Source organism: Corvus brachyrhynchos, unplaced genomic scaffold (assembly GCF_000691975.1).
Source record: "Corvus brachyrhynchos isolate BGI_N302 unplaced genomic scaffold, ASM69197v1 scaffold91, whole genome shotgun sequence".
Lineage (NCBI taxonomy): Eukaryota > Metazoa > Chordata > Aves > Passeriformes > Corvidae > Corvus > Corvus brachyrhynchos.
Genome location: NW_008236442.1, coordinates 4261317 through 4275744, shown reverse-complemented (window position 1 = coordinate 4275744; position 14428 = coordinate 4261317).

Here is a 14428-nt window from a genome sequence, read left to right as displayed (position 1 = left end):
GCAGCCAACATCTGCTGCGGCTGCCTGCTGCAAGCGGCATGGAAACAATTCTGGGGAGAGCGCTGGAGTTTGGCCATGCAGACGATTACTTTGTATTAATTGCAGCGAGATAGTTACTGTACGAGTCAGGTTTGAAGCGAATCCTCCTCCCTTCCCCCACCCCCCCCCGCCTTTTTTATTATTGTTTTAAAAGCAGTAGTTAAAATTGTTTGACATGGGAATGCTTTTTATTGTTGATCATTTCTGGTTCTGAAAAGTTTATTGCAATGGGTGAAAACAACAACCAAAAAAACCCATAAAAAGCTCGTGTTGTAATATGCTTTTAGGCTAAAAAAGTACCAATAGTGTTGATTTAACCAAAGAAAATGTTCCTGGAGGTATTGTAAATTTTATGTGCCAGATGAAAAGCATTAAGTGTGTTATTTTTCACGAAGGAAAAACATTCTGATTTTTAACCATTTTGTAAATTATATTAATGCTGTAATATGGGCCTGTTCCAGGAGTGCTCGCCCCATGAGCAGGTCCCGTGGGGCGTGGGTTGGGGGCCCTGCCTGGAGCAGGGCTGGGTACAGGGACTGGCCGGGCAGAAATCTTGTCTTTTTGGGTAAAACAGTCTGTCTTCATTTGCTTTTGGGTTTTTTTTTTCCCTTTTCTTTTTTTGGAAGTTGCAAGCGAGCATTTTAAATGCAGCAAGAGTAAAATTTAGGGAGAAAATAAGCCGCTTTGGAATGTAGCGGAAAGCTGAGATGCTTCAGTATTTTATCTTTATTTTGCTAATTATTTGTCATGGAGATCGGAGTTGATTCTCTGAGATTTCTTTTAAGCCTCTTAAGATTAATTTTTTTTGGCTAATGGTAATTTTCCTCTGCTTGATGCTCCTCAGCTAGAGCGTTACTGCTTAGCAGCACGGCTGGGGGAATAAGCTCAAGGTTCAGAACGTGGACCAGCAAGGGGAAAAAGTGATGAGGAAAACCAGAGGGCCTGGAAGCGCCGTGGGGATTGCGTGGAGGGTTTATAACTTGGGGGCGAGTCCATCATCCATTGGGCTGGAACGGGAATTTGTGCAGCAATTGTGCTTTTTTGATGGAAAATTAGTTAGCAGTTGTTGAAGAGCCCGTAGCAAATCCTTACACAATAAAGGTAAATCAAGCTCAGCATTGGTTTATATGTGATTTTTTTCAGTTCCCTATATTAATGTGAGGGCTATAGCTTCCCCTACTGAAAACTTAATTAGGCAAACAGAATGCCATGTTAGCAGACACTTACAAACCCAATGTGCTTGCAACTAGGCTCAAATAAGTTAATAAGAGTTATATTAGGTGTTTCTAATGGTACTCTCCATTTTTTAAAATAAATGCTGTCTTTGGTAATAAGCCACCCACACCTTTTTGGGTAATAGTTTAATTGAAAGGCTTGGTTGTGTCCATTTAGTCGCAGAGGATCCCTTCTGCTGTGTGGTGTGTTAATGCAGGTCTCTTTGAACCCTTTTTATTTGGGTGCCTGGTGTAAAGCCCCCTTAGGAAAAAACTGGGATGAGGGAAGGAAACAATCTGTTGTGGAGTACACGCAGAAGAGCCAGCAGACAGGAGCAGAACAAATCTGCAGAGTTAGTGTGGGTGTAGGGGTGCGTGCGTGTTTGTGTGTAATGTATTTAAAACGCCAATAGCTTATGCCTTTTGAAGGCTCCAAATCATAGCTGTCATATTAGCTATACCGTTTCCAAAATTAATGCCAGGAACAGACTGATACTGATGGTTCAAAAAAAGCATCATTACTCTGTGACACATTTTTGGGGGCTTTTGACATCCCCACTTAAAACAGGTGTGTTTCCATGCAGTGTTCCTCAAAAATTGTTTGCTGAAAGGATTTTGATTCCAAATTGAAGATATTTTCCTAATTTTTTTTTTTTTTCTCCAAGAAGACAGAATAACAAGGGGAGAGGTAAAGAGCCTTTTTACTTTTGTACTGATTTCAGCAAATAGATTTTTGGGCAAAGGGCATTAATGTGAAGCCTGCAAATTTAAATTTTTAGTCAGAAATTTGAGACTTTGTTATTTCATAACTGTGCTACACCATGTCCTCCACATCTGTGTGCTTCTGTCTACAGAGTGGGAATGGGAAAAGGTTGCCATGTTAAGAGACTGCTGGAGGATTTAAATACAATGCTTGTGAAATACTGAGGTCATCTAATGTGGGGCGTTTTGCTAATAAAAAGGATCAATGTCTTCAGTCTGTGCTTCAACATGACCTCTCTGTTGGCATGATGCAGTGGGTCTGAGGTGTTTCTTAGCAGTGATTTTATACCATTGTAGCTGAACACACCTGGTTTTGAGCCACCAAGCACAATTGCCCATGGTTGCAGACTTTAAAACATTTCTTGAACATCAGTAAAGCAGCATTTTTTTGTTACAGTGTTCATACACATCGTGTCCACCTTAAAATTTATTTTATGCTAATACTAACGTGGCCAGTAAAAGTGTGTGTCTGTGTCGGATATGGCAACCTTTACTTGGTGAAGAGAGCAGTGCCTGGTTGCCTGGTAAGGATAATCTTGCCAGAACAAAAAAAAAAACCTACAAAAAAAGGCAACAGTGTACAAAAGTGCTGTTAGTTTGTCAGCATTTCACGCAAACCTTCAGTGCTAAGAAGTGCTCAGAGTACAGCTTGAGAGGTCCTTTCTGAAGCTGAGATGGTTTGGGGGATTCCCTCAGAGAAGATCAGATAAGATAGTAAGTGGAGGATTCAGGCAGAAAAGCGGTTTGGAATTGCAAATCAGTGGTTTGCCCATAAATGCTTTGGGTTGGCTGTGGTGTCTTCTGATATATATATATATATATATTTTTTTTTTTTTTTCCTCCGAAGATCTTGAGTATTTTTGCTCCCATCTTTAAGCTCTCTCAAAAGGGTCCTGGTTTTCAAAGGCTGGGGATGGCTGCTCACTCCAGAGCTCTGCGGGCTGATGTGAAATCACTGCTCGTTCTCCCGAGGCTCCTGATCTCTGTCTCTGATAGAGCTCCTTGCTTTCAACTGCTTTAGCATAATTCAGTGCTTTCTTGAACATTGTGGGAGGTTGAATAAATATGATTTCTACTGTATGTATGTATACATAGATCTATGTATGTATATATAAAGCAATGAAACTTGGACATGCTGGGTGTTAAGCAACACGCCAAAAGCAACAGGAGGAACCAATGTCAGAACAGGACTGAAATTTATCTGTTGCTCACTGGTGATCCCACAGCTGGGCAGGATCCAGCTGAGCAAACTGTGATGTGGTGACTGTTCTCTCTCATCCCACACAATGTACTTATATTGTAAAATATATATTAAAGTATTTAGGAAGTTGGACATTCTTCATGTAATGACTGAAAGTTGGTAGCACTTGGATCAAACCCTCTAGACCTTGGGCATTTATTTACTGATGTGGATGTAAAGCCTTCATCTAGGAGAAAAAAAAATAGATTTTATAAGTTTAGTAACTCTCCCAACACCTCTGGCTGCACAGAGAGGTAAGTGGGGTTTGGGGATTTTCTTATTTTTTTGGAGCTTCGAAGAAGCAGGAGCAGGGGGGCTGGGTGGCACAGGTCTGTGTCCATCCCCCCACTGGTGGCACACATGATGCCAGGCACGGACAGGTCCCAGCTGCCTGGCACCTGCCTGGGCTCTGGGGGACTGGCTGCCTTGGGGGCACAGCAGGTCCCCACAGCAAAGGTGGTGAACCTGCATACAATACCTTGTTTTGCTCAGGTCTGTGAGAGCCTCATCTGATCATTCTGGCACATTGTCATCTTCATCTTGTCTTGGACTTGTGGCCCCTGGTCTGCTGTGTCCTTGCACCTTCACTGCTCTGCTTTCAGGGAAGGCATAGTTTGAGCAGAGTTTGGACTATGCTTTCTGCCCCAGGTAGGAGTAGAGTGGTTTTACAGACAGCACCAGCATGCAGCTGCTCTGCTTGTCCTGCATCCCCAAAACACCTTCCACGCCTACTGTCCTTTTTCTAGTGGCTTAAAACCTATGGCTTTGTTTCATCCGTGAGGCAGGCGAGCTATCTCCAATCTGAAGACTGAAGATACTGTTGGCATAACACAAGTATAATTACTGTGGGTATAATCAACAAGGATTACTGGATTGATTTCTCTCCTTTTTTTCTTCAGGTGTTTAAAAAACCCCAAACTTGCATAAGAGTACATAACTTGGTAGAGTTCCCCATTGCTGGAGGCACTTTCTGAGCTGGAGCTCAGCTTCCCCTGGAAGACGTAGGATCTTGCATGCCATCAGTCTGGATTGTGGGCATGGTGTTGCCAAACCATGGGCACGATTATGAGGAGAAGTTGGCATCAATCAGGGTGTCTTGTCCACCAAGGTGCCCCACAGCTGTGTGTGGTGTGCTGGCTGGGAGCAGCTGCATCCCTTGGGATGGGTGAGAGGGGCAGGGAGCAGAGGGAGCATCAGCAGCAAGGAGGACGCTGTGGAACAGCGATAGCAATCTGGGGCTTGGGAGAGGGTTCTCTTGCATCCTCCCTCGGTTCTGACTTCAGTGCAGTTAAAAGCTGAAGAAGGTTTGGTCTCCTTGGTGATTTGGGTGAGGGTGGAAATGGCTTTAATCTTTTTGGCTGGAGTCTCAAATGAAGGTACAACCTTCCTACTGCATCTGGCAAAGAAACTTGTTTCTTACAGGTGTAGCTTTGGTTTTTGTCCTGCCTTCTCTTGCAAATGAGCATCCCTTTTTTCTTTTCTTTTACCATACATAAGCTTCCTTTTGGAAATCCTTGTTGCCATCCAGGCACCTGCATTTCAAGTCTCTATCATGCAGATTCATTTTTCTCTTTAGACATGTGCCATGCTGACAGGCCTCAGGCTGGAACATGCTTTTTATCTGTAAAGGCTTTCTCTTGTGCTTTCACTTGGAGTGGGTGATACTTTGAGGTGAAGGTGGGGGGCTGTGCTGTGCTGTTGGGAGCCAAGACCTGGGCTGCTGCCCCGCTTTGGAAGTCAGACTGTTCCAGACTTGTGACTTGGATTCAGGAGTACTAAAAGGTTCACATGTATGAATGAAAGGAATAGAGGTGTGGAGTCAGAAGGCCTGCTTGAAGAGAGACTTCTGAGTTTAATTTCTGTATTTGCTTTCATTTATTGAAATGCTCCAGATCTCAAGAGAAAGATTGAATTTTGGGGGTGATGTCCTCATAAATCTGATTTTTTTTAATGCTAGACTAATATGTGAATAGAGGTCCTGAACATCACAGAAGTCCAGATGAGGAGCCCAAAAATCACAGGTTATGCACACATGGAGGTTGTATCAGAAGTTTTTTTTGAGAGATGTAGGACTTATTGAATCCTTATGGCACAGGCAGTAAGTCTTGCCATCTCCTGGACTGCCCCAGGAGCATGTTCATTAACTCCCACCATCTTCTGCATTAGCATTGGCTTCTGTGCTCCGTTTAGATTTTCTTTAGAGCATTACATAAACAACTAGCATGTAAATACAGGCATTTGTAATGGTGGTTTTGAATTAAAAAGACTTTTGGATTCATGCAAGTAGACACATGCTTGCACAAAATAACTTTTGGCTTTCCCCTAACACTTTTCAGAATAATTTAAAGGAAGAAAAGATTTGCAAACAGTTGTAAAAGAGCCATAAAAAACTGTCAAATACCAGACCTTCAGCTAATTGTAAACTGTTTTGCTGTTGGAAGTCATACAACATTGATCTCATAGTTGCTTCTTTAAGAAGGTACTTCTCTGTAGCACAGGAGCTGCTTGCCTAGGTAGCCATGAGCAAAAATAGCAAGAGATGTTGGGCTTCTGCTATGAATGCCCAGTATAAACTAGAATAGCTCCAGGCAACTGAAGTATTCTGTACCAAAAAGGAAGGCAAGTGTTGCAGGGAGCTGAACAGGAAAAAGCTGCAGAGCTGAAAGCTGCTTTTCTCTGCTCCCAACTGCTTCACCCTAGAAAAGGCACAGCATCTGCAGCCCTTTGCGGGCAGGATGGCAGAGGTGGGGTGTGTTTTGGAAGGATCCACTGGCACAAGAGGATGCAGCTCTGGGTGATGAGTGTGGTAGCACTTGCAGGCTTCCTCTCTGACTGTCTGTCCTTATGGAGTATGGTTTAATCTTCAATTTTCAAAGGAAGATGTGAAAAAAAAAAAATCATTCCTGGACAGAGAATTGGCTGACATCCCCAGCCAGCTGGTTAGTTGTATATTTTTTTTTCAGTATACCAAGGAAGACATGCATTCATGGTCAGCTTTTTCTAGTTGGGACTAAAAAAAAAAAGTCAATAGTCCATTTGACTAGATTGGTGGAAAAACTTTCCTCTGAACTCAGCTCTAATTCTGCAGCTGGGCAATATTTTGCTTGAAGAATGTGCCTAGCTCTTGGAATTGTGTCCTTCCTATGCTGCAAACTGGAGTGTCTGCTTCAGGGAGATATTAATAGCAGCCCACTGGGTCTCATCCCTAGTGTGTTCACTCTCAGTCTCTCTCCTTTAACCAGTTCCTAAAGCTCTATCATTAAATCTCTTTAAGAAGGGAAATTCTTGCCTTTGTGTGTTGGCCGAGCTGATGAATGATCGCCTGTTATCTGCTCGGCCCATGACTGAGTCAGGCTGTCAGAGACACAGAGCTGAAGTCAAAGGGACTTTATTTCAGGCTTCTCTACCTCCTCTGGCTTAGCCATGGGGTGGATTCTCTTCCCATCTGTTCCTGAAGCAAAAACCTCCTGTTTGACAAGAGGGAGGACTGGGGATTTTATCTGCCCCAGCCATTTCCTTCTTGATTTCCTTCCCCTGCAGCAATCCTGTGCTGATCCTTCACCTCCAGCCATAGGTTTGGGGCATGGCCTCCTTTGCAATGATTTTTCCAGCTGCTAAACAAGGAGAGGGAAGCCAATGTGTCATTGCTTGCCCCTGGTGAGTTTGGACATCACCCATATGTGCCCAGTTGCTTGAATTCCAAGTCTGCGCTGGCAGACGAATATCTTAGTTTCCAGGTGTTGATCTGCTACTCGGGAGGTTAAAATCATGTGGGTTCTTCTACAAAAGTGTCAGCTTTTCTCTGAAAAACTCACATGTGAGTTTATCTGACAGCAGGGCTGTGCTTACAGAGTCCAGCTTGGGTGCAGTCCTTAGTGCAGGGTGCATGCACATGACTGTTCAGACCAGTTTCAGTACAGGATATTTATTGGGTAGTGCAGTTAAAGCATGCAGGCAGGGTGGTGTTCTCCCCTGCCCCAGAAGTAACTCCAGGTAGGGAGTGAGTTTCCTAACTTTAATCAGGGTTTTTCTGCTGATTGTTTCATTTTTACTAGGTGCTGAATTCCTGGCCAAGAGATGGTACAGGGGGGATGGGGTGGACAGGAGGCAGCCTACAGTGCAGCACACAGAAAAAGATCAGGGAACAGTCCAGCACTTGATAATTCAAGAAGAAATTCCAGGACATACAAATGCAACAATAGCAAATAGAAAAAAACCCAGAGCCCTGAAAACCATTTTTGTGCTCAGATTCATACCAGGTGCCATCCCCTGTGCAATGGTCTGGTGGTCTGATGCACTGCTGTCCTTGCTCGCTTAGGTGTGACTTCTCCGATTCATTCACCTTCCTCATCAGAAGCATGTCAGAGAGTCATTGAACCACCCCATGGATTCTGGCCTGGCTGACTGTAATAACTCTCAGCTTTGTGTTTTACGTATGGTATGCTTAAGTGGTTTGGAAAGCATTAGGAAATAGGAAGGGACTACACACTGCACAGCTTGGTCAAGGAAGCCCTGGTGAGTGATTCCCCCATGACTCTGAGGTGGTGAGACCAGTTGGTATTCCCTGCTTAATGTCTCACAATCTTGCCCTTCACTGATTCAACTGCTGCTCACAGTGAGTTCTCTTATATCTTCTTGCCTCATTTTTTTTTTTTTTCAATGTGTATCTTTATTTCCAAAGCTTTCCCCATCATGAGGACCACTGGGTTTGTGGCTGCAAAGCACCACTCTGACTTGAGACTGCTTTTGCATCCCTTCATGGCTTCGTTCTGCCTTGCAGAGACAAAGTTTTTCCCAGTTTTCCCAGATCTCCTCAGTTTTGCCGCATTTTAATCACCTTCCTGTATCCCAGTCATCAGTGCCACAAAGCTCAAATAGTCTGCTGGCAGCACTTTTGTTTCCCAATTACAACCCTTTTGGGTGTGAAGGGGCCTGTCTCAGAGAATACATCTTATTTTTGGACTCTCATCTGCAATGTGCTTTTATAGCAGCACTGTCTGCCAGTGGAACGGGGCACTGGGGTCTGTCACGTGTTGTCCCCTGTGCGGTAGGAGGGGAATATGAGATCCTTATCCTAGAGCTGGGCAGGCAGAGGTACAGGGGATGTGCAGCTGGGCAGACAGTCCATGAAAAATAGGAAAGCCAAGCATGGACCTCCTGATGGAATCTCCAGCTGGTGGCTGAACTCCAGGGCTGTTTTTCCCTGCAGTGACAGCCTTAGTTGGTCTCCAGAAACTGCCACAATATGAATATTCAGTGCCAATGAAATATGCACAGTGTGGTAAGCCAGGGTGAGGATCTTGAGGGCTTGATGAACTTTGTGACAGCATTACTCTGTTGTAGGGCCACGAATGATGCAGGAATTGATTTCCCAGCTCAGGCTTCACCGTTTGAGCAGAGTTCATCCCTGTTTGCTTTTCATAATAGCATTATTACACCTCGCTGGCAGCAGGACAAGGGAGAAGCAACCACGCAGCTTTTCATTCCTCATGTGCTCCTGTGCAATAATGAACAGTGGTGAACACCAGCCTGTCAGGCTTGGATTTTGCATATCTGATATGTTATCAGCTGACTATCATGGTACTAATGCTAATGTAAAAGACTCCTGGTTTAACTCAGAATTTTCCAACAGCTACAGGACAAAAACCCAACGAGTTTCAATATTAAAGAAAAGGAGGGGAGAAAAGCAAAGCCATGCTGCAGTAGCAGGAATACAAAAAAATGCATCTTTAAACTTTTCTTTTTCTCCTGATCTACTTTCCGTATGACTCATGAGCCGGGCTCTAAAATGGCCTCCAAACATGCATGCATAATTTTGCACATCCAAGTGTCTGCATATGCAGTGCTCCTAAATATCCCAAGGCAGGCTGGCTTTGCTGCTGGGGCGGAGCAGGGAAGGGGTAAAGGAGCTCATCCCCAGCAGGGCCCAAATTTGTGTTAGCATTGCTTCCCTGATGGCCTTACCCAGCCTTCCATGTGCTCTGGTCAACCACCAGCATCTGTGCAACCTGCTCCTCTCCACAGGTTTATGCTGGGCTCGTTAGCTTGGAAAATGTGTCTATTTTTAGTGTTTTGTTTTGGGGTGTTTTTTTGTCTTTTGGGGTTTTTTGGTGTAACAGGAAGACAGGGGCATTCTGAGTATATTCCAAGAACTTGCTGCACGAGGGAGGTCTGAGGGAGAGCCAGGCTTTGGAAAAAGTCACACATGAAGCTTTAGAAATGAGGCTGTGAGCACCTTTGGGTCGATGGCGTTGCTTTTTTTGCTTTTTACCAATATGGCAGTGGGTCCTGCCACCTCTGCTCGTAGAATCCACAAATAAATAGGCTAAAAATTAAATCCCCTCGCCTTTTTTTTTTTTTCCTTTCAATGATTTCTGATGGAAACCCTTTTAAAGCAGTCATCTTGTTTGTGCTGCTCATTTTTGTAAAATAATTAAGAGCTCTTAAATGGCTCGTAGGTGTCAGAACAGGGTTTTCACCCTCAGGAGGGGATGTACAAACTGTTTTCAGCTGAGGTAATAGAGGCCAGTTAACAGCGAGTCAAGGGTGGCTCTTTCAACAGTTTATGATAATAAACCCCAATTTTAGGGGCTGCGTGCAGGTGACATCCCCTTTTCTGAAGGTGGCCTGTGTGTGCAGTGACACTCGGCACACGTTTCGGGTGCTATTGTTGGCTGGGGTAGGGTGAGCATACCTGACATAGCAGAAAGGTGTTGATTTGATTAAAATCTGTCTCTATTGTCTGGCAGAAGCCCTGAAGCCCCCTTTTACCCTTTCTGCTTGCAGAAAGAAGTGCAATTTTCATTCAGCAGAGATGTTTCCCTTTCATCCCTGAAGCTAATTTTTTTTTTCCTGCAGCAGTTTTGGTGAAATTATGTATCACTTGTGATAATTCATTTTAAAAATTCCTGAGCTGTGTGGCGTACTTTCATGAAAATTCATTTAGATAAAATTAGATATTATTGTTTAATGAGGTGGCATTTCAATTTAGACCTTGCATCATGCATATACCAAGAGTTTTTTATGGAATAGTTAGGTTCATTTGAGTAATAAAGGCTGAATCATGGGGGCTTTAATTCTTAATCGCTGTGAGGATTGTTATCTGTGGGATGTGAGCTGTCTTAGTGGTATTCAATCAAGTGTCCACTTAGCCGTGACCAGAAGTAATTGCTCCCAAGTGGGTTGCACAATGACCTGTTAATACTTGCTTTGACCCTCTGACCTTGTCTGCCCATTGTTTAGGATTTTATAGTGAGCGAGTCTGCATTTCTGTGGGGTCAAGTAGATATCTGAGGTCAAACATTTTCTGATTACTCCATAGTGTACACTGTAAGTCTGTGGAGTTGTTGCATAGCAATAGTCACTGTTCCAGAGCAGGACGCGCAGGGTTGGGAAATTGTCTTCCTGAATGCATGTAAACAGTTTAATATTTTACTGAAAGAAGTTCATCTTGTAAATTAGGTATGAATAATGCATTTGTAATTACTACTCATGTCTTTAAACACTTGCGTCTTAATTGGCTTGGGTATTTTTTTAATGTATTTGCGTTTTGTCTGGGAAGTTAATTGTAACTTGCGGAGATGGCAGGCGAGTTGCGTGGACTGGGAATGGCTTCGTCCTGCATCCCTTTGGCACCTGGGCTTGTGTCAGTGCTTCTGGGTGAGTTGAAGTGGGGATTGCTTCATCCCTGCCTCGGACTGCTGCCACAGACTGTTTTATGTGCCTCTCACAGCCTTCCAGAATTAGTTTGACCTACTTGTTGATGACTGCGACCCGTGGCCAGTTGGGATGTCCTGTATTAATTTATTGGCCCTATTTAAATGTTGCTGGAAGCATGGGCATATTGTGCAGTCATTTGCAGGGGGACTGGCCATGCTGTGTAGCTGAAATGTGGTATTTTCTTAGCAGTGTATCTGGCACAAACAAAGCCTTGGTATTGTTTGCAGCACTACTCCCTCTTCTCATGTCTTGTTTCCTGTGTTCAGTAGCCAAAACACTTCTGCACACCCTTCAGCCTTGTGGGTCAGCTTTGCTCTGAAATAACTTACATGCCCACCTCTCTGCATTGCATCCTTGTGAAAATATTTTGATTGTTGCTCCCTGAGCAGGGCTGGTGGGATGACACAAAGCAGTTGGATCAGGATACAGTTTGGGGACAAACACAGCTAGCGTTCCTCTGAGAGAGGCAGACTATAGGCAACTGAGTAAGCAAGTAGCGAGTGCTAGAGACAAAATTATATAGCATATGTGGGGGAGAAAAACAAAACAGTGACTCTGTTTCCACTGCCAGAATATTTCAAAACAAACAAACAAGAGCGTGCAGCAAAGCACGCCTTGCAGCGATGGGAACCTGTGGGTTTTCCTCACTACGCCTGAGGCTGTGTGTGGATCTGCTCTTGCCAGAGCGCTCTGGAGAGTTTGGACTGTCCCTGCTCCGATTCTCACTTAAGGTTGCTTCACTGGATGGAGCCATCTCTTGTCCTGGGGCCTGCAAAGATCCCTGGTAAGTGGGACTAGGAATGGGGAGCTTCAGCCTCCTTCCCTTGGAGCCAAAAGGGTGGTGGGGCTGCGGGGCACAGTGCTGGAAAGGCAGCAGTTCTTACCAGGTGCATGTCTTAGGGTTGATGGTTATGAAAAGAGTGTATCAGGACAAGAGCAGATGGCATCAGGTTGTGTTGAAGTGTAGTTCAGATATTATGAAAAGTTTCTTCCCTGAAGGGATGGTCAGGCACTGAACAGTCTGCCTGGAGAGGTGGTGGAGTCACCATCCCTGGCAGTGTCCAGAAAATGAGTGGATGTTGTGCTTAGGGACATGGTTTAATTGTGAGCATGGCAAAGCTGGGTTAATGGTTGGACTCAGGGTCCCACATTGGAAGGAACTTGCTTTTGGGAGAAAGATGTTGTGCCCAATCCAGAATAAACAGAATATTTCTTAACTTTCAAAAGGAATGTGAGCAGATGCTGTGGAAATGAGAGATCCCATTTCACACAGATACTGCAAGCTTGATCTTGTTTCATTTTTTTGTTTTGTTTTGTTTTTTTTAAATGTGGGAAAACATCTGAGATGTTGCAGAGGGTTTTGGGGACGCCTGTGTTTCCCACACGCTTGGGTCTGTGCAGTGCCTTTGTAGGTGGTGTGTGGTTTGTGTCAATCGTCAGTCAGGTGCTAATGGTGATAGAGCTGTGTTCAGCCTCTGAACCCAATGCCGAGCACATTGATCTCTGCAAGCACATTTGTACAAGCTGGGGGAGCTGCAGGCTTGTAGCCACAGTTTTCAGCCATCTCTAGAGTTCCCTTCTGTAGCTCAGGCACAGGCAGAATTCCACTTCAGCCTCAGACATTGCTGTGATTAGCCCTTCCTTTGCCGTGATATCAATTTAGCTATTTCATCTTTTCCCCTGCAGACTAAGCAGCAGCACAGATTGGCTGTTGTAATTAATTTTGTGCAGGAAGCAAGAGCTGAATGTTCCAGCATCTCTGATTTTCATTTTGGTTGAAGAGGGCATTCCTCATACCTGCTACTCTTCCAGTTACAATCCTTTCAAGGAAAATATGATGCTTCTCATGGGAACGGGTCTGGGTTTGGAGATGAAGTTTTAGGGGATCAGTGTAGCATCCTCGTTGGATGCAGACTGGAGCAGCTGTTGATCCAAGTGAACAAAAGGATTAAAAAACCTTATGACAGTTTTTGGGGCATTTTGTAGTGCTTTGAGCTCTTCCTGTTATGACTGGTTGCATCTTGTTGCTTTTCTGAATCCACTGTCAAGACTGCATCACAAGAAAGTGAAACTCCTGTGTCAGCCCAGCCATGTCCCCACGTGGTAACAGTGCCATTTGCCTCCTCCCATTAGTCTGTATTTTGAAAAGGTTTTTTATTAATGCTATGTCCCTGTTAGCATGGTCTTAGGATGCCTTGCAGAGCCGCTCCTGCCAAGCACTGAGCAGCCCTAAGAGTTGTCAGAACTTTAAATGAGAAGCGAAGCAGCAGCACTCGGCACCTTCCAGGATAGAGCAATTTAGAAAAGAAAAAAAACAACCCCACACAACAAAAAACATGAGATGTAGTTATGCAAATTATGACCTTTAAATGCATTTTATATTTGGATTGAAGTTGCTAACGCATTCTTTCCAAGTTCTGTCTTTTCAGTGCAATTCTGCTTCAGGTGCTTCTCCTTTGTATTGGTGGAGCCGAGCGGTGCCGGTGCTGTGGAGGGAGTGCAGGACACGATGACTGGGAAAAGCAGCCACGGTGCTCTGGGATGGGTAGTGCTCAGTGAAAGAGGAGCCTAAATAGGTACATTTTAATTTCTCTGGAGGGTCTGAGCACGTTAACTAGATGGCAGATTCCTCATTAGCTAGATGGATTAAAATTGGTATCATGGCTGATGCCTATCCTGACTAATACGTGTAAGTAACAGCTCACTCTAGTAGAGCTATTGGATGTGGCTTGGGTGGAGGAGAGGAATTGGCTTCTGCGGAGGATATTTGCAAAAAGTCACATTTCCACCATATGTTAGCAGGAGTCTCTTTGGATGCAGGTTTTGGATGGAGTCCTCTGTTGCTGTAATCTGGTTTGTCCTTTTTCTACCACTAGTTCTGAATCATACCAACTACTTGGACTCTTTGCTGTGTTTCCTGAAGGACAGCAGGAACATTTCTGCTGGCTCAGCTGCCTTTCGCCTCTTACTTCATCTTGATGAAGAAGTAAGGTCTGGAGCACTGAAGGAGAAATTTTGTGTCAGTAAGGAGTGAGAAGGGCTAAAAAAAAAAAATCAGGAAATTCTGCCAAATTTAAAAAAAAAAGAAGGAAGGCACCATGAACCTCATCAATCCTGATTTAGGTCTGGCTTGTGACAAATCATTATTCAGGAAGGGAGATATCCCTTTAATTTTTAATAGCTTTGCCGTGAAGTTTTATTAGCCAATAATCTGGATCCTGAGTGGATAAAAGATAAGTGTAAAGGCCAAGTAATTCTTTCCCCTCCTGTGCAGCTGGGAGAGGGAGAGAGGGGTCATGGCGAGCCGGCTGCCTCCTGAAGCTCAGAGCAGCATCCTTCTATGTGCCACAGGCTCACCGAGTGCTTCCAAATGGATGTTTACAACATAAATATGTTCAGGATGTGGGTAGCGAGAGAAGTGTGGGAATAGACGCGAAGGTGCATGGGAGTGGGG